The sequence below is a fragment of the Anopheles funestus genome, unplaced genomic scaffold, assembly GCF_943734845.2.
Source record: "Anopheles funestus unplaced genomic scaffold, idAnoFuneDA-416_04 scaffold_10_ctg1, whole genome shotgun sequence".
Lineage (NCBI taxonomy): Eukaryota > Metazoa > Arthropoda > Insecta > Diptera > Culicidae > Anopheles > Anopheles funestus.
In genome coordinates this window covers 509,764-533,757 of record NW_026045351.1, presented here as the reverse complement: position 1 = coordinate 533,757, position 23,994 = coordinate 509,764, and the positions used below count along the sequence as shown (strand labels likewise).

At 48.1% G+C, this 23,994-nt stretch overlaps 2 long non-coding RNA genes across 2 annotated transcripts in view; both read left to right on the top strand.

Annotated features, from left to right (window-relative positions):
• LOC125774475 (uncharacterized) overlaps positions 1 to 6,454 on the top strand; it is a 38,445-nt gene extending 31,991 nt beyond the window's left edge. The window contains exon 4 of the long non-coding RNA XR_007420940.1: positions 6,232 to 6,454. This is a non-coding gene — a long non-coding RNA (uncharacterized LOC125774475). The remainder of the gene's footprint in view (positions 1 to 6,231) is intronic.
• The window catches only part of LOC125774473 (uncharacterized), a 79,322-nt gene that overhangs the window by 43,087 nt on the left and 12,241 nt on the right, over positions 1 to 23,994 (top strand). The window contains exon 2 of the long non-coding RNA XR_007420938.1: positions 22,206 to 22,387. This is a non-coding gene — a long non-coding RNA (uncharacterized LOC125774473). The remainder of the gene's footprint in view (positions 1 to 22,205; positions 22,388 to 23,994) is intronic.

The window sequence follows — 23,994 nt, the reverse complement described above, 5'->3', positions numbered from 1 at the left end:
TAAGGTGTCTTGGCTAATGTGTCTTGGCTAAGGTGTCTTGGCTAAGGTGTCTTGGCTAAGGTGTCTTGGCTAAGGTGTCTTGGCTAAGGTGTCTTGGCTAATGTGTCTTGGCTAATGTGTCTCGGCTAAGGTGTCTTGGCTAATGTGTCTCGGCTAAGGTGTCTTGGCTAATGTGTCTTGGCTAAGGTGTCTTGGCTAAGGTGTCTTGGCTAAGGTGTCTTGGCTAATGTGTCTCGGCTAAAGTGTCTTGGCTAATGTGTCTTGGCTAAGGTGTCTTGGCTAAGGTGTCTTGGCTAAGGTGTCTTGGCTAAGGTGTCTTAGCTAAGGTGTCTTGGCTAAGGTGTCTTGGCTAATGTGTCTTGGCTAAGGTGTCTTGACTAAGGTGTCTTGGCTAAGGAGTCTCGGCTAAGGTGTCTTGGCTAAGGTGTCTTGCCTAAGGTGTCTTGGCTAAGGTGTCTTGGCTAATGTGTCTTGGCTAAGGTGTCTTGGCTAATGTGTCTTGGCTAATGTGTCTTGGCTTAGGTGTCTTGGCTAATGTGTCTCGGCTAAGGTGTCTTGGCTAAGGTGTCTTGGCTAAGGTGTCTTGGCTAATGTGTCTTGGCTAAGGTGTCTTGGCTAAGGTGTCTTGGCTAAGGTGTCTTGGCTAAAGTGTCTTGGCTAATGTGTCTTGGCTAAGGTGTCTTGGCTAATGTGTCTTGGCTAAGGTGTCTTGGCTAAGGTGTCTTGGCTAAGGTGTCTTGGCTAAGGTGTCTTGGCTAAGGTGTCTTGGCTAATGTGTCTTGGCTAATGTGTCTCGGCTAAGGTGTCTTGGCTAATGTGTCTCGGCTAAGGTGTCTTGGCTAAGGTGTCTTGGCTAAGGTGTCTTGGCTAAGGTGTCTTGGCTAAGGTGTCTTGGCTAATGTGTCTCGGCTAAAGTGTCTTGGCTAATGTGTCTTGGCTAAGGTGTCTTGGCTAAGGTGTCTTGGCTAAGGTGTCTTGGCTAAGGTGTCTTAGCTAAGGTGTCTTGGCTAAGGTGTCTTGGCTAATGTGTCTCGGCTAAAGTGTCTTGACTAAGGTGTCTTGGCTAAGGAGTCTCGCCTAATGTGTCTTGGCTAAGGTGTCTTGGCTAAGGTGTCTTGGCTAATGTGTCTTGGCTAATGTGTCTTGGCTAAGGTGTCTTGGCTAATGTGTCTTGGCTAATGTGTCTTGGCTTAGGTGTCTTGGCTAATGTGTCTCGGCTAAGGTGTCTTGGCTAAGGTGTCTTGGCTAAGGTGTCTTGGCTAAGGTGTCTTGGCTAATGTGTCTTGGCTAAGGTGTCTTGGCTAAGGTGTCTTGGCTAAGGTGTCTTGGCTAAGGTGTCTCGGCTAAGGTGTCTTGGCTAATGTGTCTTGGCTAAGGTGTCTTGGCTAAAGTGTCTTGGCTAATGTGTCTCGGCTAAGGTGTCTTGGCTAAGGTGTCTTGGCTAATGTGTCTTGGCTAAGGTGTCTTGGCTAAGGTGTCTTGGCTAAGGTGTCTTGGCTACGGTGTCTTGGCTAATGTGTCTCGGCTAAGGTGTCTTGGCTAATGTGTCTTGGCTAAGGTGTCTTGGCTAAAGCGTCTCGGCTAAGGTGTCTTGGCTGATGTGTCTCGGCTAATGTGTCTTGGCTAAGGTGTCTTGGCTAAAGTGTCTTGGCTAAGGTGTCTTGGCTAAAGTGTCTTGGCTAATGTGTCTCGGCTAAGGTGTCTTGGCTGATGTGTCTCGGCTAATGTGTCTTGGCTAAGGTGTCTTGGCTAATGTGTCTTGGCTAAGGTGTCTTGGCTGATGTGTCTCGGCTAATGTGTCTTGGCTAAGGTGTCTTGGCTAAGGTGTCTTGGCTAAGGTGTCTTGGCTAAGGTGTCTTGGCTAAGGTGTCTTGGCTAAGGTGTCTTGGCTAAGATGCTTGGCTAAGGTGTCTTGGCTAATGTGTCTTGGCTAATGTGTCTTGGCTAAGGTGTCTTGGCTAAGGTGTCTTGGCTAAGGTGTCTTGGCTAAGGTGTCTTGGCTAATGTGTCTTGGCTAAGGTGTCTTGGCTAAGGTGTCTTGGCTAAGGTGTCTTGGCTAATGTGTCTTGGCTAAGGTGTCTTGGCTAATGTGTCTTGGCTAATGTGTCTCGGCTAAGGTGTCTTGGCTGATGTGTCTTGGCTAATGTGTCTTGGCTAAGGTGTCTTGGCTAAGGTGTCTTGGCTAAGGTGTCTTGGCTAATGTGTCTCGGCTAATGTGTCTTGGCTAAGGTGTCTTGGCTAAGGTGTCTTGGCTAAGGTGTCTTGGCTAAGGTGTCTTGGCTAAGGTGTCTTGGCTAAGGTGTCTTGGCTAATGTGTCTTGGCTAAGGTGTCTTGGCTAATGTGTCTTGGCTAAAGTGTCTTGGCTTAGGTGTCTCGGCTAAGGTGTCTTGGCTGATGTGTCTCGGCTAATGTGTCTTGGCTAAGGTGTCTTGGCTAAAGTGTCTTGGCTAAGGTGTCTTGGCTAAAGTGTCTTGGCTAATGTGTCTCGGCTAAGGTGTCTTGGCTGATGTGTCTCGGCTAATGTGTCTTGGCTAAGGTGTCTTGGCTAATGTGTCTTGGCTAAGGTGTCTTGGCTGATGTGTCTCGGCTAATGTGTCTTGGCTAAGGTGTCTTGGCTAAGGTGTCTTGGCTAAGGTGTCTTGGCTAAGGTGTCTTGGCTAAGGTGTCTTGGCTAAGGTGTCTTGGCTAAGATGCTTGGCTAAAGTGTCTTGGCTAAGGTGTCTTGGCTAAGGTGTCTTGGCTAAGGTGTCTTGGCTAAGGTGTCTTGGCTAAGGTGTCTTGGCTAATGTGTCTTGGCTATGGTGTCTTGGCTAAGGTGTCTTGGCTAAGGTGTCTTGGCTAATGTGTCTTGGCTAAGGTGTCTTGGCTAAGGTGTCTTGGCTAAGGTGTCTTGGCTAAGGTGTCTTGGCTAAGGTGTCTTGGCTAATGCGTCTTGGCTAAGGTGTCTTGGCTAAAGTGTCTTGGCTAATGTGTCTCGGCTAAGGTGTCTTGGCTAATGTGTCTTGGCTAAGGTGTCTTGGCTAAGGTGTCTTGGCTAAGATGCTTGGCTAAGGTGTCTTGGCTAATGTGTCTTGGCTAATGTGTCTTGGCTAAGGTGTCTTGGCTAAGGTGTCTTGGCTAAGGTGTCTTGGCTAAGGTGTCTTGGCTAAGGTGTCTTGGCTAATGTGTCTCGGCTAATGTGTCTTGGCTAAGGTGTCTCGGCTAATGTGTCTTGGCTAAGGTGTCTTGGCTAAGGTGTCTTGGCTAAGGTGTCTTGGCTAAGGTGTCTTGGCTAAGGTGTCTTGGCTAAGGTGTCTTGGCTAAGGTGTCTTGGCTAAGGTGTCTTGGCTAAGGTGTCTTGGCTAAGGTGTCTTGGCTAAGGTGTCTTGGCTAATGTGTCTTGGCTAATGTGTCTCGGCTAAGGTGTCTTGGCTAATGTGTCTTGGCTAAGGTGTCTTGGCTAAGGTGTCTTGGCTAAGGTGTCTTGGCTAAGGTGTCTTGGCTAAGGTGTCTTGGCTAAGGTGTCTTGGCTAATGTGTCTTGGCTAAGGTGTCTTGGCTAAGGTGTCTTGGCTAAGGTGTCTTGGCTAATGTGTCTTGGCTAAGGTGTCTCGGCTAAGGTGTCTTGGCTTAAGTGTCTCGGCTAAAGTGTCTTCGCTAAGGTGTCTTGGCTAATGTGTCTCGGCTAAGGTGTCTTGGCTAATGTGTCTTGGCTAAGGTGTCTTGGCTAAGGTGTCTTGGCTAAGGTGTCTTGGCTAAGGTGTCTTGGCTAATGTGTCTTGGCTAAGGTGTCTTGGCTAATGTGTCTTGGCTAAGGTGTCTTGGCTAATGTGTCTTGGCTAATGTGTCTCGGCTAATGTGTCTTAGCTAAGGTGTCTTGGCTAAGGTGTCTTGGCTAATGTGTCTTGGCTAAGGTGTCTTGGCTAAGCTGTCTTGGCTAAGGTGTCTTGGCTTAGGTGTCTTGGCTAAGGTGTCTTGGCTAATGTTTCTCGGCTAAGGTGTCTTGGCTAAAGTGTCTTGGCTAATGTGTCTCGGCTAAGGTGTCTTGGCTAATGTGTCTTGGCTAAGGTGTCTTGGCTAAGGTGTCTTGGCTAAAGTGTCTTGGCTAAGGTGTCTTGGCTAAGGTGTCTTGGCTAATGTATCTTGGCTAAAGTGTGTTGGCTAAAGTGTCTTGGCTAAGGTGTCTTGGCTAATGTGTCTTGGCTAATGTGTCTTGGCTAAGGTGTCTTGGCTAAGGTGTCTTGGCTAAGGTGTCTCGGCTAATGTGTCTTGGCTAATGTGTCTTGGCTAAGGTGTCTTGGCTAAGGTGTCTTGGCTAAGGTGTCTTGGCTAAGGTGTCTTGGCTAAGGTGTCTTGGCTAATGTGTCTTGGCTAAGGTGTCTTGGCTAAGGTGTCTTGGCTAAAGTGTCTTCGCTAAGGTGTCTTGGCTAATGTGTCTCGGCTAAGGTGTCTTGGCTAAGGTGTCTTGGCTAAGGTGTCTAGGCTAAGGTGTCTTGGCTAAGGTGTCTTGGCTAATGTGTCTTGGCTAATGTGTCTCGGCTAAGGTGTCTTGGCTAATGTGTCTTGGCTAAGGTGTCTTGGCTAAGGTGTCTTGGCTAAGGTGTCTTGGCTAATGTGTCTTGGCTAATGTGTCTTGGCTAAGGTGTCTTGGCTAAGGTGTCTTGGCTAAGGTGTCTTGGCTAAGGTGTCTTGGCTAATGTGTCTTGGCTAAGGTGTCTTGGCTAAGGTGTCTTGGCTAAGGTGTCTTGGCTAAGGTGTCTTGGCTAAGGTGTCTTGGCTAAGGTGTCTTGGCGAAGGTGTCTTGGCTAAGGTGTCTTGGCTAATGTGTCTTGGCTAAGGTGTCTTGGCTAAGGTGTCTTGGCTAAGGTGTCTTGGCTAATGTGTCTTGGCTAAGGTGTCTCGGCTAAGGTGTCTTGGCTTAAGTGTCTCGGCTAAAGTGTCTTCGCTAAGGTGTCTTGGCTAATGTGTCTTGGCTAAGGTGTCTTGGCTAATGTGTCTTGGCTAAGGTGTCTTGGCTAAGGTGTCTTGGCTAAGGTGCCTTGGCTAAGGTGTCTTGGCTAAGGTGTCTTGGCTAAGGTGTCTTGGCTAAGGTGTCTTGGCGAAGGTGTCTTGGCTAAGGTGTCTTGGCTAATGTGTCTTGGCTAAGGTGTCTTGGCTAAGGTGTCTTGGCTAAGGTGTCTTGGCTAATGTGTCTTGGCTAAGGTGTCTCGGCTAAGGTGTCTTGGCTTAAGTGTCTCGGCTAAAGTGTCTTCGCTAAGGTGTCTTGGCTAATGTGTCTCGGCTAAGGTGTCTTGGCTAATGTGTCTTGGCTAAGGTGTCTTGGCTAAGGTGTCTTGGCTAAGGTGTCTTGGCTAAGGTGTCTTGGCTAAGGTGTCTTGGCTAATGTGTCTTGGCTAAGGTGTCTTGGCTAAGGTGTCTTGGCTAAGGTGTCTTGGCTAATGTATCTTGGCTAAAGTGTCTTGGCTAAAGTGTCTTGGCTAAGGTGTCTTGGCTAATGTGTCTTGGCTAATGTGTCTTGGCTAAGGTGTCTTGGCTAAGGTGTCTTGGCTAAGGTGTCTCGGCTAATGTGTCTTGGCTAATGTGTCTTGGCTAAGGTGTCTTGGCTAAGGTGTCTTGGCTAAGGTGTCTTGGCTAAGGTGTCTTGGCTAAAGTGTCTTCGCTAAGGTGTCTTGGCTAATGTGTCTCGGCTAAGGTGTCTTGGCTAATGTGTCTTGGCTAAGGTGTCTTGGCTAAGGTGTCTTAGCTAAGGTGTCTTGGCTAAGGTGTCTTGGCTAATGTGTCTTGGCTAAGGTGTCTTGGCTAAGGTGTCTTGGCTAATGTGTCTTGGCTAAAGTGTCTTGGCTAATGTGTCTTGGCTAAGGTGTCTTGGCTAATGTGTCTCGGCTAAGGTGTCTTGGCTAATGTGTCTTGGCTAATGTGTCTTGGCTAAGGTGTCTTGGCTAAGGTGTCTTGGCTAATGTGTCTTGGCTAAGGTGTCTTGGCTAATTTGTCTTGGCTAAGGTATCTTGGCTAAGGTGTCTTGGCTAATGTGTCTCGGCTAATGTGTCTTGGCTAATGTGTCTTGGCTAAGGTGTCTTGGCTAAGGTGTCTTGGCTAATGTGTCTTGGCTAAGGTGTCTTGGCTAAGGTGTCTTGGCTAATGTGTCTTGGCTAATGTGTCTTGGCTAAGGTGTCTTGGCTAAGGTGTCTTGGCTAAGGTGTCTTGGCTAATGTGTCTCGGCTAAGGTGTCTTGGCTAAGGTGTCTTGGCTAAGGTGTCGTGGCTAAGGTGTCTTGGCTAAGGTGTCTTGGCTAATGTGTCTCGGCTAAAGTGTCTTGGCTAATGTGTCTTGGCTAAGGTGTCTTGGCTAAGGTGTCTTGGCTAATGTGTCTCGGCTAAAGTGTCTTGGCTAAGGTGTCTTGGCTAAGGTGTCTTGGCTAAGGTGTCTTGGCTAAGGTGTCTTGGCTAAGGTGTCTTGGCTAAGGTGTCTTGGCTAAGGTGTCTTGGCTAAGGTGTCTTGGCTAAGGTGTCTTGGCTAAGGTGTCTTGGCTAAGGTGTCTTGGCTAATGTGTCTTGGCTAATGTGTCTCGGCTAAGGTGTCTTGGCTAATGTGTCTTGGCTAAGGTGTCTTGGCTAAGGTGTCTTGGCTAAGGTGTCTTGGCTAATGTGTCTTTGCTTATGTGTCTTGGCTAAGGTGTCTTGGCTAAGGTGTCTTGGCTAAGGTGTCTTGGCTAAGGTGTCTTGGCTAATGTGTCTCGGCTAAGGTGTCTTGGCTAAGGTGTCTTGGCTAAGGTGTCTTGGCTAAGGTGTCTTGGCTAATGTGTCTTGGCTAATGTGTCTCGGCTAAGGTGTCTTGGCTAAGGTGTCTTGGCTAAGGTGTCTTGGCTAATGTGTCTTGGCTAAGGTGTCTTGGCTAAGGTGTCTTGGCTAATGTGTCTTGGCTAATGTGTCTTGGCTAATGTGTCTTGGCTAAGGTGTCTTGGCTAAGGTGTCTTGGCTAATGTGTCTTGGCTAATGTGTCTCGGCTAAGGTGTCTTGGCTAAGGTGTCTTGGCTAAGGTGTCTTGGCTAAGGTGTCTTGGCTAAGGTGTCTTGGCTAATGTGTCTCGGCTAAAGTGTCTTGGCTAATGTGTCTTGGCTAAGGTGTCTTGGTTAAGGTGTCTTGGCTAATGTGTCTCGGCTAAAGTGTCTTGGCTAAGGTGTCTTGGCTAAGGTGTCTTGGCTAAGGTGTCTTGGCTAATGTGTCTTGGCTAAGGTGTCTTGGCTAAGGTGTCTTGGCTAAGGTGTCTAGGCTAAGGTGTCTTGGCTAAGGTGTCTTGGCTAATGTGTCTTGGCTAATGTGTCTCGGCTAAGGTGTCTTGGCTAATGTGTCTTGGCTAAGGTGTCTTGGCTAATGTGTCTTGGCTAATGTGTCTTGGCTAAGGTGTCTTGGCTAATGTGTCTTGGCTAAGGTGTCTTGGCTAAGGTGTCTTGGCTAATGTGTCTTGGCTAATGTGTCTCGGCTAAGGTGTCTTGGCTAATGTGTCTTGGCTAATGTGTCTTGGCTAAGGTGTCTTGGCTAAGGTGTCTTGGCTAAGGTGTCTTGGCTAAGGTGTCTTGGCTAAGGTGTCTTGGCTAAGGTGTCTTGGCTAAGGTGTCTTGGCTAATGTGTCTCGGCTAAGGTGTCTTGGCTAAGGTGTCTTGGCTAAGGTGTCTTGGCTAAGGTGTCTTGGCTAAGGTGTCTTGGCTAATGTGTCTCGGCTAATGTGTCTTGGCTTAGGTGTCTTGGCTAAGGTGTCTTGGCTAATGTGTCTTGGCTAAGGTGTCTTGGCTAAGGTGTCTTGGCTAAGGTGTCTTGGCTAATGTGTCTTGGCTAATGTGTCTTGGCTAAGGTGTCTTGGCTAAGGTGTCTTGGCTAAGGTGTCTTGGCTAATGTGTCTTGGCTAATGTGTCTCGGCTAAGGTGTCTTGGCTAAGGTGTCTTGGCTAAGGTGTCTTGGCTAAGGTGTCTTGGCTAAGGTGTCTTGGCTAAGGTGTCTTGGCTAAGGTGTCTTGGCTAATGTGTCTCGGCTAAAGTGTCTTGGCTAATGTGTCTTGGCTAAGGTGTCTTGGTTAAGGTGTCTTGGCTAATGTGTCTCGGCTAAAGTGTCTTGGCTAAGGTGTCTTGGCTAAGGTGTCTTGGCTAATGTGTCTTGGCTAAGGTGTCTTGGCTAAGGTGTCTTGGCTAATGTGTCTTGGCTAAGGTGTCTTGGCTAAGGTGTCTTGGCTAAGGTGTCTAGGCTAAGGTGTCTTGGCTAAGGTGTCTTGGCTAATGTGTCTTGGCTAATGTGTCTCGGCTTAGGTGTCTTGGCTAACGTGTCTTGGCTAAGGTGTCTTGGCTAAGGTGTCTTGGCTAAGGTGTCTTGGCTAATGTGTCTTGGCTAATGTGTCTTGGCTAAGGTGTCTTGGCTAAGGTGTCTTGGCTAAGGTGTCTTGGCTAAGGTGTCTTGGCTAATGTGTCTTGGCTAAGGTGTCTTGGCTAAGGTGTCTTGGCTAAGGTGTCTTGGCTAAGGTGTCTTGGCTAAGGTGTCTTGGCTAAGGTGTCTTGGCTAAGGTGTCTTGGCTAAGGTGTCTTGGCTAATGTGTCTTGGCTAAGGTGTCTTGGCTAAGGTGTCTTGGCTAATGTGTCTCGGCTAAAGTGTCTTGGCTAAGGTGTCTTGGCTAAGGTGTCTTGGCTAAGGTGTCTTGGCTAAGGTGTCTTGGCTAATGTGTCTTGGCTAAGGTGTCTTGGCTAAGGTGTCTTGGCTAAGGTGTCTAGGCTAAGGTGTCTTGGCTAAGGTGTCTTGGCTAAGGTGTCTTGGCTAAGGTGTACTGGCTAATGTGTCTTGGCTAAGGTGTCTCGGCTAAGGTGTCTTGGCTTAAGTGTCTCGGCTAATGTGTCTTCGCTAAGGTGTCTTGGCTAATGTGTCTCGGCTAAGGTGTCTTGGCTAATGTGTCTTGGCTAAGGTGTCTTGGCTAAGGTGTCTTGGCTAAGGTGTCTTGGCTAAGGTGTCTTGGCTAATGTGTCTTGGCTAAGGTGTCTTGGCTAAGGTGTCTTGGCTAAGGTGTCTTGGCTAATGTGTCTTGGCTAATGTGTCTCGGCTAATGTGTCTTAGCTAAGGTGTCTTGGCTAAGGTGTCTTGGCTAATGTGTCTTGGCTAAGGTGTCTTGGCTAAGGTGTCTTGGCTAATGTGTCTTGGCTAAAGTGTCTTGGCTAATGTGTCTTGGCTAAGGTGTCTTGGCTAATGTGTTTTGGATAAGGTGTCTTGGCTAATGTGTCTTGGCTAATGTGTCTTGGCTAAGGTGTCTTGGCTAATGTGTCTTGGCTAATGTGTCTTGGCTAATGTGTCTTGGCTAAGGTGTCTTCGCTAAGGTGTCTTGGCTAATGTGTCTTGGCTAATGTGTCTTGGCTAATGTGTCTCGGCTAATGTGTCTTGGCTAAAGTGTCTTGGCTTAGGTGTCTTGGCTAAGGTGTCTTGGCTAATGTGTCTCGGCTAAGGTGTCTTGGCTTATGTGTCTTGGCTAAGGTGTCTTGGCTAAGGTGTCTTGGCTAAGGTGTCTTGGCTAATGTGTCTTGGCTAAGGTGTCTTGGCTAATGTGTCTCGGCTAAGGTGTCTTGGCTAAGGTGTCTTGGCTAATGTGTCTTGGCTAAGGTGTCTTGGCTAAGGTGTCTTGGCTAATGTGTCTTGGCTAAGGTGTCTTGGCTAAGGTGTCTTGGCTAAGGTGTCTTGGCTAAGGTGTCTTGGCTAATGTGTCTTGGCTAAGGTGTCTCGGCTAAGGTGTCTTGGCTAAGGTGTCTTGGCTAAGGTGTCTTGGCTAAGGTGTCTTGGCTAAGGTGTCTTGGCTAAGGTGTCTTGGCTAAAGTGTCTTGGCTAAGGTGTCTTGGCTAAGGTGTCTTGGCTAAGGTGTCTTGGCTAAGGTGTCTTGGCTAATGTGTCTTGGCTAAGGTGTCTTGGCTAAGGTGTCTTGGCTAAGGTGTCTTGGCTAAGGTGTCTTGGCTAAGGTGTCTTGGCTAAAGTGTCTTGGCTAAGGTGTCTTGGCTAAGGTGTCTTGGCTAAGGTGTCTTGGCTAAGGTGTCTTGGCTAAGGTGTCTTGGCTAAGGTGTCTTGGCTAAGGTGTCTTGGCTAAGGTGTCTTGGCTAATGTGTCTCGGCTAAGGTGTCTTGGCTAAGGTGTCTTGGCTAAGGTGTCTTGGCTAAGGTGTCTTGGCTAATGTGTCTCGGCTAATGTGTCTTGGCTTAGGTGTCTTGGCTAAGGTGTCTTGGCTAATGTGTCTTGGCTAAGGTGTCTTGGCTAAGGTGTCTTGGCTAATGTGTCTTGGCTAATGTGTCTTGGCTAAGGTGTCTTGGCTAAGGTGTCTTGGCTAAGGTGTCTTGGCTAATGTGTCTTGGCTAATGTGTCTCGGCTAAGGTGTCTTGGCTAAGGTGTCTTGGCTAAGGTGTCTTGGCTAAGGTGTCTTGGCTAAGGTGTCTTGGCTAAGGTGTCTTGGCTAAGGTGTCTTGGCTAAGGTGTCTTGGCTAATGTGTCTCGGCTAAAGTGTCTTGGCTAATGTGTCTTGGCTAAGGTGTCTTGGTTAAGGTGTCTTGGCTAATGTGTCTTGGCTAAGGTGTCTTGGCTAAGGTGTCTTGGCTGTGGTGTCTTGGCTAAGGTGTCTCGGCTAAGGTGTCTTGGCTAAGGTGTCTTGGCTAAAGTGTCTTGGCTAAGGTGTCTTGGCTAAGGTGTCTCGGCTAAGGTGTCTTGGCTAATGTGTCTTGGCTTAGGTGTCTTGGCTAAGGTGTCTTGGCTAATGTGTCTCGGCTAAGGTGTCTTGGCTTATGTGTCTTGGCTAAGGTGTCTTGGCTAAGGTGTCTTGGCTAAGGTGTCTTGGCTAATGTGTCTTGGCTAATGTGTCTTGGCTAATGTGTCTTGGCTAAGGTGTCTTGGCTAATGTGTCTCGGCTAAGGTGTCTTGGCTAAGGTGTCTTGGCTAATGTGTCTTGGCTAAGGTGTCTTGGCTAAGGTGTCTTGGCTAATGTGTCTTGGCTAAGGTGTCTTGGCTAAGGTGTCTTGGCTAAGGTGTCTTGGCTAAGGTGTCTTGGCTAATGTGTCTTGGCTAAGGTGTCTTGGCTAAGGTGTCTTGGCTAAGGTGTCTTGGCTAATGTGTCTTGGCTAAGGTGTCTCGGCTAAGGTGTCTTGGCTTAAGTGTCTCGGCTAAAGTGTCTTCGCTAAGGTGTCTTGGCTAATGTGTCTCGGCTAAGGTGTCTTGGCTAATGTGTCTTGGCTAAGGTGTCTTGGCTAAGGTGTCTTGGCTAAGGTGTCTTGGCTAAGGTGTCTTGGCTAATGTGTCTTGGCTAAGGTGTCTTGGCTAAGGTGTCTTGGCTAAGGTGTCTTGGCTAAGGTGTCTTGGCTAAGGTGTCTTGGCTAATGTGTCTCGGCTAATGTGTCTTAGCTAAGGTGTCTTGGCTAAGGTGTCTTGGCTAATGTGTCTTGGCTAAGGTGTCTTGGCTAAGCTGTCTTGGCTAAGGTGTCTTGGCTAAGGTGTCTTGGCTAAGGTGTCTTGGCTAATGTTTCTCGGCTAAGGTGTCTTGGCTAAAGTGTCTTGGCTAATGTGTCTCGGCTAAGGTGTCTTGGCTAATGTGTCTTGGCTAAGGTGTCTTGGCTAAGGTGTCTTGGCTAAAGTGTCTTGGCTAAGGTGTCTTGGCTAAGGTGTCTTGGCTAATGTATCTTGGCTAAAGTGTCTTGGCTAAAGTGTCTTGGCTAAGGTGTCTTGGCTAATGTGTCTTGGCTAATGTGTCTTGGCTAAGGTGTCTTGGCTAAGGTGTCTTGGCTAAGGTGTCTCGGCTAATGTGTCTTGGCTAATGTGTCTTGGCTAAGGTGTCTTGGCTAAGGTGTCTTGGCTAAGGTGTCTTGGCTAAGGTGTCTTGGCTAAGGTGTCTTGGCTAATGTGTCTTGGCTAAGGTGTCTTGGCTAAGGTGTCTTGGCTAATGTGTCTTGGCTAATGTGTCTCGGCTAAGGTGTCTTGGCTAAGGTGTCTTGGCTAAGGTGTCTAGGCTAAGGTGTCTTGGCTAAGGTGTCTTGGCTAATGTGTCTTGGCTAATGTGTCTCGGCTAAGGTGTCTTGGCTAATGTGTCTTGGCTAAGGTGTCTTGGCTAAGGTGTCTTGGCTAAGGTGTCTTGGCTAATGTGTCTTGGCTAATGTGTCTTGGCTAAGGTGTCTTGGCTAAGGTGTCTTGGCTAAGGTGTCTTGGCTAAGGTGTCTTGGCTAATGTGTCTTGGCTAAGGTGTCTTGGCTAAGGTGTCTTGGCTAAGGTGTCTTGGCTAAGGTGTCTTGGCTAAGGTGTCTTGGCTAAGGTGTCTTGGCTAAGGTGTCTTGGCGAAGGTGTCTTGGCTAAGGTGTCTTGGCTAATGTGTCTTGGCTAAGGTGTCTTGGCTAAGGTGTCTTGGCTAATGTGTCTTGGCTAAGGTGTCTCGGCTAAGGTGTCTTGGCTTAAGTGTCTCGGCTAAAGTGTCTTCGCTAAGGTGTCTTGGCTAATGTGTCTTGGCTAAGGTGTCTTGGCTAATGTGTCTTGGCTAAGGTGTCTTGGCTAAGGTGTCTTGGCTAAGGTGTCTTGGCTAAGGTGTCTTGGCTAAGGTGTCTTGGCTAAGGTGTCTTGGCGAAGGTGTCTTGGCTAAGGTGTCTTGGCTAATGTGTCTTGGCTAAGGTGTCTTGGCTAAGGTGTCTTGGCTAAGGTGTCTTGGCTAATGTGTCTTGGCTAAGGTGTCTCGGCTAAGGTGTCTTGGCTTAAGTGTCTCGGCTAAAGTGTCTTCGCTAAGGTGTCTTGGCTAATGTGTCTCGGCTAAGGTGTCTTGGCTAATGTGTCTTGGCTAAGGTGTCTTGGCTAAGGTGTCTTGGCTAAGGTGTCTTGGCTAAGGTGTCTTGGCTAATGTGTCTTGGCTAAGGTGTCTTGGCTAAGGTGTCTTGGCTAAGGTGTCTTGGCTAATGTATCTTGGCTAAAGTGTCTTGGCTAAAGTGTCTTGGCTAAGGTGTCTTGGCTAATGTGTCTTGGCTAATGTGTCTTGGCTAAGGTGTCTTGGCTAATGTGTCTTGGCTAAGGTGTCTTGGCTAAGGTGTCTTGGCTAAGGTGTCTTGGCTAATGTGTCTCGGCTAAGGTGTCTTGGCTAAGGTGTCTTGGCTAAGGTGTCGTGGCTAAGGTGTCTTGGCTAAGGTGTCTTGGCTAATGTGTCTCGGCTAAAGTGTCTTGGCTAATGTGTCTTGGCTAAGGTGTCTTGGCTAAGGTGTCTTGGCTAATGTGTCTCGGCTAAAGTGTCTTGGCTAAGGTGTCTTGGCTAAGGTGTCTTGGCTAATGTGTCTTGGCTAAGGTGTCTTGGCTATTGTGTCTTGGCTAAGGTGTCTTGGCTAAGGTGTCTTGGCTAAGGTGTCTTGGCTAAGGTGTCTTGGCTAAGGTGTCTTGGCTAATGTGTCTTGGCTAATGTGTCTCGGCTAAGGTGTCTTGGCTAATGTGTCTTGGCTAAGGTGTCTTGGCTAAGGTGTCTTGGCTAAGGTGTCTTGGCTAATGTGTCTTTGCTAATGTGTCTTGGCTAAGGTGTCTTGGCTAAGGTGTCTTGGCTAAGGTGTCTTGGCTAAGGTGTCTTGGCTAATGTGTCTCGGCTAAGGTGTCTTGGCTAAGGTGTCTTGGCTAAGGTGTCTTGGCTAAGGTGTCTTGGCTAATGTGTCTTGGCTAATGTGTCTCGGCTAAGGTGTCTTGGCTAAGGTGTCTTGGCTAAGGTGTCTTGGCTAATGTGTCTTGGCTAAGGTGTCTTGGCTAAGGTGTCTTGGCTAATGTGTCTTGGCTAATGTGTCTTGGCTAATGTGTCTTGGCTAAGGTGTCTTGGCTAAGGTGTCTTGGCTAATGTGTCTTGGCTAATGTGTCTCGGCTAAGGTGTCTTGGCTAAGGTGTCTTGGCTAAGGTGTCTTGGCTAAGGTGTCTTGGCTAAGGTGTCTTGGCTAATGTGTCTCGGCTAAAGTGTCTTGGCTAATGTGTCTTGGCTAAGGTGTCTTGGTTAAGGTGTCTTGGCTAATGTGTCTCGGCTAAAGTGTCTTGGCTAAGGTGTCTTGGCTAAGGTGTCTTGGCTAAGGTGTCTTGGCTAATGTGTCTTGGCTAAGGTGTCTTGGCTAAGGTGTCTTGGCTAAGGTGTCTAGGCTAAGGTGTCTTGGCTAAGGTGTCTTGGCTAATGTGTCTTGGCTAATGTGTCTCGGCTAAGGTGTCTTGGCTAATGTGTCTTGGCTAAGGTGTCTTGGCTAAGGTGTCTTGGCTAAGGTGTCTTGGCTAATGTGTCTTGGCTAATGTGTCTTGGCTAAGGTGTCTTGGCTAAGGTGTCTTGGCTAAGGTGTCTTGGCTAATGTGTCTTGGCTAATGTGTCTCGGCTAAGGTGTCTTGGCTAATGTGTCTTGGCTAATGTGTCTTGGCTAAGGTGTCTTGGCTAAGGTGTCTTGGCTAAGGTGTCTTGGCTAAGGTGTCTTGGCTAAGGTGTCTTGGCTAAGGTGTCTTGGCTAAGGTGTCTTGGCTAATGTGTCTCGGCTAAGGTGTCTTGGCTAAGGTGTCTTGGCTAAGGTGTCTTGGCTAAGGTGTCTTGGCTAATGTGTCTCGGCTAATGTGTCTTGGCTTAGGTGTCTTGGCTAAGGTGTCTTGGCTAATGTGTCTTGGCTAAGGTGTCTTGGCTAAGGTGTCTTGGCTAAGGTGTCTTGGCTAAGGTGTCTTGGCTAATGTGTCTTGGCTAATGTGTCTTGGCTAAGGTGTCTTGGCTAAGGTGTCTTGGCTAAGGTGTCTTGGCTAATGTGTCTTGGCTAATGTGTCTCGGCTAAGGTGTCTTGGCTAAGGTGTCTTGGCTAAGGTGTCTTGGCTAAGGTGTCTTGGCTAAGGTGTCTTGGCTAAGGTGTCTTGGCTAAGGTGTCTTGGCTAATGTGTCTCGGCTAAAGTGTCTTGGCTAATGTGTCTTGGCTAAGGTGTCTTGGTTAAGGTGTCTTGGCTAATGTGTCTCGGCTAAAGTGTCTTGGCTAAGGTGTCTTGGCTAAGGTGTCTTGGCTAAGGTGTCTTGGCTAAGGTGTCTTGGCTAAGGTGTCTTGGCTAATGTGTCTTGGCTAAGGTGTCTTGGCTAAGGTGTCTTGGCTAAGGTGTCTAGGCTAAGGTGTCTTGGCTAAGGTGTCTTGGCTAATGTGTCTTGGCTAATGTGTCTCGGCTTAGGTGTCTTGGCTAACGTGTCTTGGCTAAGGTGTCTTGGCTAAGGTGTCTTGGCTAAGGTGTCTTGGCTAATGTGTCTTGGCTAATGTGTCTTGGCTAAGGTGTCTTGGCTAAGGTGTCTTGGCTAAGGTGTCTTGGCTAAGGTGTCTTGGCTAATGTGTCTTGGCTAAGGTGTCTTGGCTAAGGTGTCTTGGCTAAGGTGTCTTGGCTAAGGTGTCTTGGCTAAGGTGTCTTGGCTAAGGTGTCTTGGCTAAGGTGTCTTGGCTAAGGTGTCTTGGCTAATGTGTCTCGGCTAAGGTGTCTTGGCTAAGGTGTCTTGGCTAATGTGTCTCGGCTAAAGTGTCTTGGCTAAGGTGTCTTGGCTAAGGTGTCTTGGCTAAGGTGTCTTGGCTAAGGTGTCTTGGCTAATGTGTCTTGGCTAAGGTGTCTTGGCTAAGGTGTCTTGGCTAAGGTGTCTAGGCTAAGGTGTCTTGGCTAAGGTGTCTTGGCTAAGGTGTCTTGGCTAAGGTGTACTGGCTAATGTGTCTTGGCTAAGGTGTCTCGGCTAAGGTGTCTTGGCTTAAGTGTCTCGGCTAATGTGTCTTCGCTAAGGTGTCTTGGCTAATGTGTCTCGGCTAAGGTGTCTTGGCTAATGTGTCTTGGCTAAGGTGTCTTGGCTAAGGTGTCTTGGCTAAGGTGTCTTGGCTAAGGTGTCTTGGCTAATGTGTCTTGGCTAAGGTGTCTTGGCTAAGGTGTCTTGGCTAAGGTGTCTTGGCTAATGTGTCTTGGCTAATGTGTCTCGGCTAATGTGTCTTAGCTAAGGTGTCTTGGCTAAGGTGTCTTGGCTAATGTGTCTTGGCTAAGGTGTCTTGGCTAAGGTGTCTTGGCTAATGTGTCTTGGCTAAAGTGTCTTGGCTAATGTGTCTTGGCTAAGGTGTCTTGGCTAATGTGTCTCGGCTAAGGTGTCTTGGCTAATGTGTCTTGGCTAATGTGTCTTGGCTAAGGTGTCTTGGCTAATGTGTCTTGGCTAATGTGTCTTGGCTAATGTGTCTTGGCTAAGGTGTCTTCGCTAAGGTGTCTTGGCTAATGTGTCTTGGCTAATGTGTCTTGGCTAATGTGTCTCGGCTAATGTGTCTTGGCTAAAGTGTCTTGGCTTAGGTGTCTTGGCTAAGGTGTCTTGGCTAATGTGTCTCGGCTAAGGTGTCTTGGCTTATGTGTCTTGGCTAAGGTGTCTTGGCTAAGGTGTCTTGGCTAAGGTGTCTTGGCTAATGTGTCTTGGCTAATGTGTCTTGGCTAATGTGTCTTGGCTAAGGTGTCTTGGCTAATGTGTCTCGGCTAAGGTGTCTTGGCTAAGGTGTCTTGGCTAATGTGTCTTGGCTAAGGTGTCTTGGCTAAGGTGTCTTGGCTAATGTGTCTTGGCTAAGGTGTCTTGGCTAAGGTGTCTTGGCTAAGGTGTCTTGGCTAAGGTGTCTTGGCTAATGTGTCTTGGCTAAGGTGTCTTGGCTAAGGTGTCTCGGCTAAGGTGTCTTGGCTAAGGTGTCTTGGCTAAGGTGTCTTGGCTAAGGTGTCTTGGCTAAGGTGTCTTGGCTAAGGTGTCTTGGCTAAAGTGTCTTGGCTAAGGTGTCTTGGCTAAGGTGTCTTGGCTAAGGTGTCTTGGCTAAGGTGTCTTGGCTAATGTGTCTTGGCTAAGGTGTCTTGGCTAAGGTGTCTTGGCTAAGGTGTCTTGGCTAAGGTGTCTTGGCTAAGGTGTCTTGGCTAAAGTGTCTTGGCTAAGGTGTCTTGGCTAAGGTGTCTTGGCTAAGGTGTCTTGGCTAAGGTGTCTTGGCTAAGGTGTCTTGGCTAAGGTGTCTTGGCTAAGGTGTCTTGGCTAAGGTGTCTTGGCTAATGTGTCTCGGCTAAGGTGTCTTGGCTAAGGTGTCTTGGCTAAGGTGTCTTGGCTAAGGTGTCTTGGCTAATGTGTCTCGGCTAATGTGTCTTGGCTTAGGTGTCTTGGCTAAGGTGTCTTGGCTAATGTGTCTTGGCTAAGGTGTCTTGGCTAAGGTGTCTTGGCTAATGTGTCTTGGCTAATGTGTCTTGGCTAAGGTGTCTTGGCTAAGGTGTCTGGGCTAAGGTGTCTTGGCTAATGTGTCTTGGCTAATGTGTCTCGGCTAAGGTGTCTTGGCTAAGGTGTCTTGGCTAAGGTGTCTTGGCTAAGGTGTCTTGGCTAAGGTGTCTTGGCTAAGGTGTCTTGGCTAAGGTGTCTTGGCTAAGGTGTCTTGGCTAATGTGTCTCGGCTAAAGTGTCTTGGCTAATGTGTCTTGGCTAAGGTGTCTTGGTTAAGGTGTCTTGGCTAATGTGTCTTGGCTAAGGTGTCTTGGCTAAGGTGTCTTGGCTGTGGTGTCTTGGCTAAGGTGTCTTGGCTAAGGTGTCTTGGCTAAGGTGTCTTGGCTAAGGTGTCTTGGCGAAGGTGTCTTGGCTAAGGTGTCTTGGCTAATGTGTCTTGGTTAAGGTGTCTTGGCTGAGGTGTCTTGGCTAAGGTGTCCTTGCTAAGGTGTCTCGGCTAATGTGTCTTTTCTAATGTGTCTTGGCTAAGGTGTCTTGGCTAAGGTGTCTTGGCTAAGGTGTCTTGGCTAATGTGTCTTGGCTAAGGTGTCTTGGCTAAGGTGTCTTGGCTAAGGTGTCTTGGCTAATGTGTCTTGGCTAATGTGTCTCGGCTAAGGTGTCTTGGCTAAGGTGTCTTGGCTAAGGTGTCTAGGCTAAGGTGTCTTGGCTAAGGTGTCTTGGCTAATGTGTCTTGGCTAATGTGTCTCGGCTAAGGTGTCTTGGCTAATGTGTCTTGGCTAAGGTGTCTTGGCTAAGGTGTCTTGGCTAAGGTGTCTTGGCTAATGTGTCTTGGCTAATGTGTCTTGGCTAAGGTGTCTTGGCTAAGGTGTCTTGGCTAAGGTGTCTTGGCTAAGGTGTCTTGGCTAATGTGTCTTGGCTAATGTGTCTTGGCTAAGGTGTCTTGGCTAATGTGTCTTGGCTAAGGTGTCTTGGCTAAGGTGTCTTGGCTAAGGTGTCTTGGCTAAGGTGTCTTGGCTAATGTGTCTTGGCTAAGGTGTCTTGGCTAAGGTGTCTTGGCTAAGGTGTCTTGGCTAAGGTGTCTTGGCTAAGGTGTCTTGGCTAAGGTGTCTTGGCTAAGGTGTCTTGGCTAAGGTGTCTTGGCTAATGTGTCTCGGCTAAAGTGTCTTGGCTAAGGTGTCTTGGCTAAGGTGTCTTGGCTAAGGTGTATTGGCTAAGGTGTCTTGGCTAATGTGTCTTGGCTAAGGTGTCTTGGCTAAGGTGTCTTGGCTAAGGTGTCTAGGCTAAGGTGTCTTGGCTAAGGTGTCTTGGCTAAGGTGTCTTGGCTAAGGTGTACTGGCTAATGTGTCTTGGCTAAGGTGTCTCGGCTAAGGTGTCTTGGCTTAAGTGTCTCGGCTAAAGTGTCTTCGCTAAGGTGTCTTGGCTAATGTGTCTCGGCTAAGGTGTCTTGGCTAATGTGTCTTGGCTAAGGTGTCTTGGCTAAGGTGTCTTGGCTAAGGTGTCTTGGCTAAGGTGTCTTGGCTAATGTGTCTTGGCTAAGGTGTCTTGGCTAATGTGTCTTGGCTAATGTGTCTCGGCTAATGTGTCTTAGCTAAGGTGTCTTGGCTAAGGTGTCTTGGCTAATGTGTCTTGGCTAAGGTGTCTTGGCTAAGGTGTCTTGGCTAATGTGTCTTGGCTAAAGTGTCTTGGCTAATGTGTCTTGGCTAAGGTGTCTTGGCTAATGTGTCTCGGCTAAGGTGTCTTGGCTAATGTGTCTTGGCTAATGTGTCTCGGCTAAGGTGTCTTGGCTAATGTGTCTTGGCTAATGTGTCTTGGCTAATGTGTCTTGGCTAAGGTGTCTTGGCTAAGGTGTCTAGGCTAAGGTGTCTTGGCTAAGGTGTCTTGGCTAAGGTGTCTTGGCTAAGGTGTACTGGCTAATGTGTCTTGGCTAAGGTGTCTCGGCTAAGGTGTCTTGGCTTAAGTGTCTCGGCTAAAGTGTCTTCGCTAAGGTGTCTTGGCTAATGTGTCTCGGCTAAGGTGTCTTGGCTAATGTGTCTTGGCTAAGGTGTCTTGGCTAAGGTGTCTTGGCTAAGGTGTCTTGGCTAAGGTGTCTTGGCTAAGGTGTCTTGGCTAAGGTGTCTTGGCTAAGGTGTCTTGGCTAAGGTGTCTTGGCTAATGTGTCTTGGCTAATGTGTCTTGGCTAAGGTGTCTTGGCTAAGGTGTCTTGGCTAAGGTGTCTTGGCTAATGTGTCTCGGCTAAGGTGTCTTGGCTAAGGTGTCTTGGCTAATGTGTCTTGGCTAAGGTGTCTTGGCTAAGGTGTCTTGGCTAATGTGTCTTGGCTAAGGTGTCTTGGCTAAGGTGTCTTGGCTAAGGTGTCTTGGCTAAGGTGTCTTGGCTAAGGTGTCTTGGCTAAGGTGTCTAGGCTAAGGTGTCTTGGCTAAGGTGTCTTGGCTAAGGTGTCTTGGCTAAGGTGTACTGGCTAATGTGTCTTGGCTAAGGTGTCTCGGCTAAGGTGTCTTGGCTTAAGTGTCTCGGCTAAAGTGTCTTCGCTAAGGTGTCTTGGCTAATGTGTCTCGGCTAAGGTGTCTTGGCTAATGTGTCTTGGCTAAGGTGTCTTGGCTAAGGTGTCTTGGCTAAGGTGTCTTGGCTAAGGTGTCTTGGCTAATGTGTCTTGGCTAAGGTGTCTTGGCTAATGTGTCTTGGCTAATGTGTCTCGGCTAATGTGTCTTAGCTAAGGTGTCTTGGCTAAGGTGTCTTGGCTAATGTGTCTTGGCTAAGGTGTCTTGGCTAAGGTGTCTTGGCTAATGTGTCTTGGCTAAAGTGTCTTGGCTAATGTGTCTTGGCTAAGGTGTCTTGGCTAATGTGTCTCGGCTAAGGTGTCTTGGCTAATGTGTCTTGGCTAATGTGTCTTGGCTAAGGTGTCTTGGCTAATGTGTCTTGGCTAATGTGTCTTGGCTAATGTGTCTTGGCTAAGGTGTCTTCGCTAAGGTGTCTTGGCTAAGGTGTCTTGGCTAAGGTGTACTGGCTAATGTGTCTTGGCTAAGGTGTCTCGGCTAAGGTGTCTTGGCTTAAGTGTCTCGGCTAAAGTGTCTTCGCTAAGGTGTCTTGGCTAATGTGTCTCGGCTAAGGTGTCTTGGCTAATGTGTCTTGGCTAAGGTGTCTTGGCTAAGGTGTCTTGGCTAAGGTGTCTTGGCTAAGGTGTCTTGGCTAATGTGTCTTGGCTAAGGTGTCTTGGCTAATGTGTCTTGGCTAATGTGTCTCGGCTAATGTGTCTTAGCTAAGGTGTCTTGGCTAAGGTGTCTTGGCTAATGTGTCTTGGCTAAGGTGTCTTGGCTAAGGTGTCTTGGCTAATGTGTCTTGGCTAAAGTGTCTTGGCTAATGTGTCTTGGCTAAGGTGTCTTGGCTAATGTGTCTCGGCTAAGGTGTCTTGGCTAATGTGTCTTGGCTAATGTGTCTTGGCTAAGGTGTCTTGGCTAATGTGTCTTGGCTAATGTGTCTTGGCTAATGTGTCTTGGCTAAGGTGTCTTCGCTAAGGTGTCTTGGCTAATGTGTCTTGGCTAATGTGTCTTGGCTAATGTGTCTCGGCTAATGTGTCTTGGCTAAAGTGTCTTGGCTTAGGTGTCTTGGCTAAGGTGTCTTGGCTAATGTGTCTCGGCTAAGGTGTCTTGGCTTATGTGTCTTGGCTAAGGTGTCTTGGCTAAGGTGTCTTGGCTAAGGTGTCTTGGCTAATGTGTCTTGGCTAATGTGTCTTGGCTAATGTGTCTTGGCTAAGGTGTCTTGGCTAATGTGTCTCGGCTAAGGTGTCTTGGCTAAGGTGTCTTGGCTAATGTGTCTTGGCTAAGGTGTCTTGGCTAAGGTGTCTTGGCTAAGGTGTCTTGGCTAAGGTGTCTTGGCTAAGGTGTCTTGGCTAAGGTGTCTTGGCTAAGGTGTCTTGGCTAAGGTGTCTTGGCTAAGGTGTCTTGGCTAAGGTGTCTTGGCTAATGTGTCTCGGCTAAGGTGTCTTGGCTAAGGTGTCTTGGCTAATGTGTCTCGGCTAAAGTGTCTTGGCTAAGGTGTCTTGGCTAAGGTGTCTTGGCTAAGGTGTCTTGGCTAAGGTGTCTTGGCTAATGTGTCTTGGCTAAGGTGTCTTGGCTAAGGTGTCTTGGCTAAGGTGTCTAGGCTAAGGTGTCTTGGCTAAGGTGTCTTGGCTAAGGTGTCTTGGCTAAGGTGTACTGGCTAATGTGTCTTGGCTAAGGTGTCTCGGCTAAGGTGTCTTGGCTTAAGTGTCTCGGCTAAAGTGTCTTCGCTAAGGTGTCTTGGCTAATGTGTCTCGGCTAAGGTGTCTTGGCTAATGTGTCTTGGCTAAGGTGTCTTGGCTAAGGTGTCTTGGCTAAGGTGTCTTGGCTAAGGTGTCTTGGCTAATGTGTCTTGGCTAAGGTGTCTTGGCTAAGGTGTCTTGGCTAAGGTGTCTTGGCTAATGTGTCTTGGCTAATGTGTCTCGGCTAATGTGTCTTAGCTAAGGTGTCTTGGCTAAGGTGTCTTGGCTAATGTGTCTTGGCTAAGGTGTCTTGGCTAAGGTGTCTTGGCTAATGTGTCTTGGCTAAAGTGTCTTGGCTAATGTGTCTTGGCTAAGGTGTCTTGGCTAATGTGTCTCGGCTAAGGTGTCTTGGCTAATGTGTCTTGGCTAATGTGTCTTGGCTAAGGTGTCTTGGCTAATGTGTCTTGGCTAATGTGTCTTGGCTAATGTGTCTTGGCTAAGGTGTCTTGGCTAATGTGTCTTGGCTAATGTGTCTTGGCTAATGTGTCTCGGCTAAGGTGTCTTGGCTAATGTGTCTTGGCTAATGTGTCTTGGCTAATGTGTCTTGGCTAATGTGTCTTGGCTAATGTGTCTCGGCTAATGTGTCTTGGCTAAAGTGTCTTGGCTTAGGTGTCTTGGCTAAGGTGTCTTGGCTAATGTGTCTCGGCTAAGGTGTCTTGGCTTATGTGTCTTGGCTAAGGTGTCTTGGCTAATGTGTCTTGGCTAAGGTGTCTTGGCTAATGTGTCTCGGCTAATGTGTCTTGGCTAAAGTGTCTTGGCTTAGGTGTCTTGGCTAATGTGTCTTGGCTAAGGTGTCTCGGCTAAGGTGTCTTGGCTTATGTGTCTTGGCTAAGGTGTCTTGGCTAATGTGTCTTGGCTAAGGTGTCTTGGCTAATGTGTCTTGGCTAATGTGTCTTGGCTAATGTGTCTTGGCTAAGGTGTCTTTTCTAAGGTGTCTTGGCTAAGGTGTCTTGGCTAAGGTGTCTTGGCTAAGGTGTCTTGGCTAATGTGTCTTGGCTAAGGTGTCTTGGCTAAGGTGTCTTGGCTAAGGTGTCTTGGCTAATGTGTCTCGGCTAATGTGTCTTGGCTAAGGTGTCTTGGCTAATGTGTCTTGGCTAAGGTGTCTTGGCTAAGGTGTCTTGGCTAATGTGTCTTGGCTAAAGTGTCTTGGCTAATGTGTCTTGGCTAAGGTGTCTTGGCTAATGTGTCTCGGCTAAGGTGTCTTGGCTAATGTGTCTTGGCTAATGTGTCTTGGCTAAGGTGTCTTGGCTAATGTGTCTTGGCTAATGTGTCTTGGCTAATGTGTCTTGGCTAAGGTGTCTTGGCTAATGTGTCTTGGCTAATGTGTCTTGGCTAATGTGTCTCGGCTAAGGTGTCTTGGCTAATGTGTCTTGGCTAATGTGTCTTGGCTAATGTGTCTTGGCTAATGTGTCTTGGCTAATGTGTCTCGGCTAATGTGTCTTGGCTAAAGTGTCTTGGCTTAGGTGTCTTGGCTAAGGTGTCTTGGCTAATGTGTCTCGGCTAAGGTGTCTTGGCTTATGTGTCTTGGCTAAGGTGTCTTGGCTAATGTGTCTTGGCTAAGGTGTCTTGGCTAATGTGTCTCGGCTAATGTGTCTTGGCTAAAGTGTCTTGGCTTAGGTGTCTTGGCTAAGGTGTCTTGGCTAATGTGTCTCGGCTAAGGTGTCTTGGCTTATGTGTCTTGGCTAAGGTGTCTTGGCTAATGTGTCTTGGCTAAGGTGTCTTGGCTAATGTGTCTTGGCTAATGTGTCTTGGCTAATGTGTCTTGGCTAAGGTGTCTTGGCTAATGTGTCTCGGCTAAGGTGTCTTGGCTAAGGTGTCTTGGCTAATGTGTCTTGGCTAAGGTGTCTTGGCTAAGGTGTCTTGGCTAATGTGTCTTGGCTAAGGTGTCTTGGCTAAGGTGTCTTGGCTAAGGTGTCTTGGCTAAGGTGTCTTGGCTAATGTGTCTTGGCTAAGGTGTCTTGGCTAAGGTGTCTCGGCTAAGGTGTCTTGGCTAAGGTGTCTTGGCTAAGGTGTCTTGGCTAAGGTGTCTTGGCTAAGGTGTCTTGGCTAAGGTGTCTTGGCTAAGGTGTCTTGGCTAAGGTGTCTTGGCTAATGTGTCTTGGCTAAGGTGTCTTGGCTAAGGTGTCTTGGCTAAGGTGTCTTGGCTAAGGTGTCTTGGCTAAGGTGTCTTGGCTAAAGTGTCTTGGCTAAAGTGTCTTGGCTTAGGTGTCTTGGCTAATGTGTCTCGAATAAGGTGTCTTGGCTAAGGTGTCTTGGCTAATGTGTCTTGGCTAATGTGTCTTGGCTAATGTGTCTTGGCTAATGTGTCTTGGCTAAGGTGTCTTGGCTAAGGTGTCTTGGCTAAGGTGTCTTGGCTAACGTGTCTTGGCTAAGGTGTCTTGGCTAATGTGTCTTGGCTAATGTGTCTCGGCTAAGGTGTCTTGGCTAATGTGTCTCGGCTAAGGTGTCTTGGCTAAGGTGTCTTGGCTAAAGTGTCTTGGCTAAGGTGTCTTGGCTAAGGTGTCTCGGCTAAGGTGTCTTGGCTAATGTGTCTTGGCTAAGGTGTCTTGGCT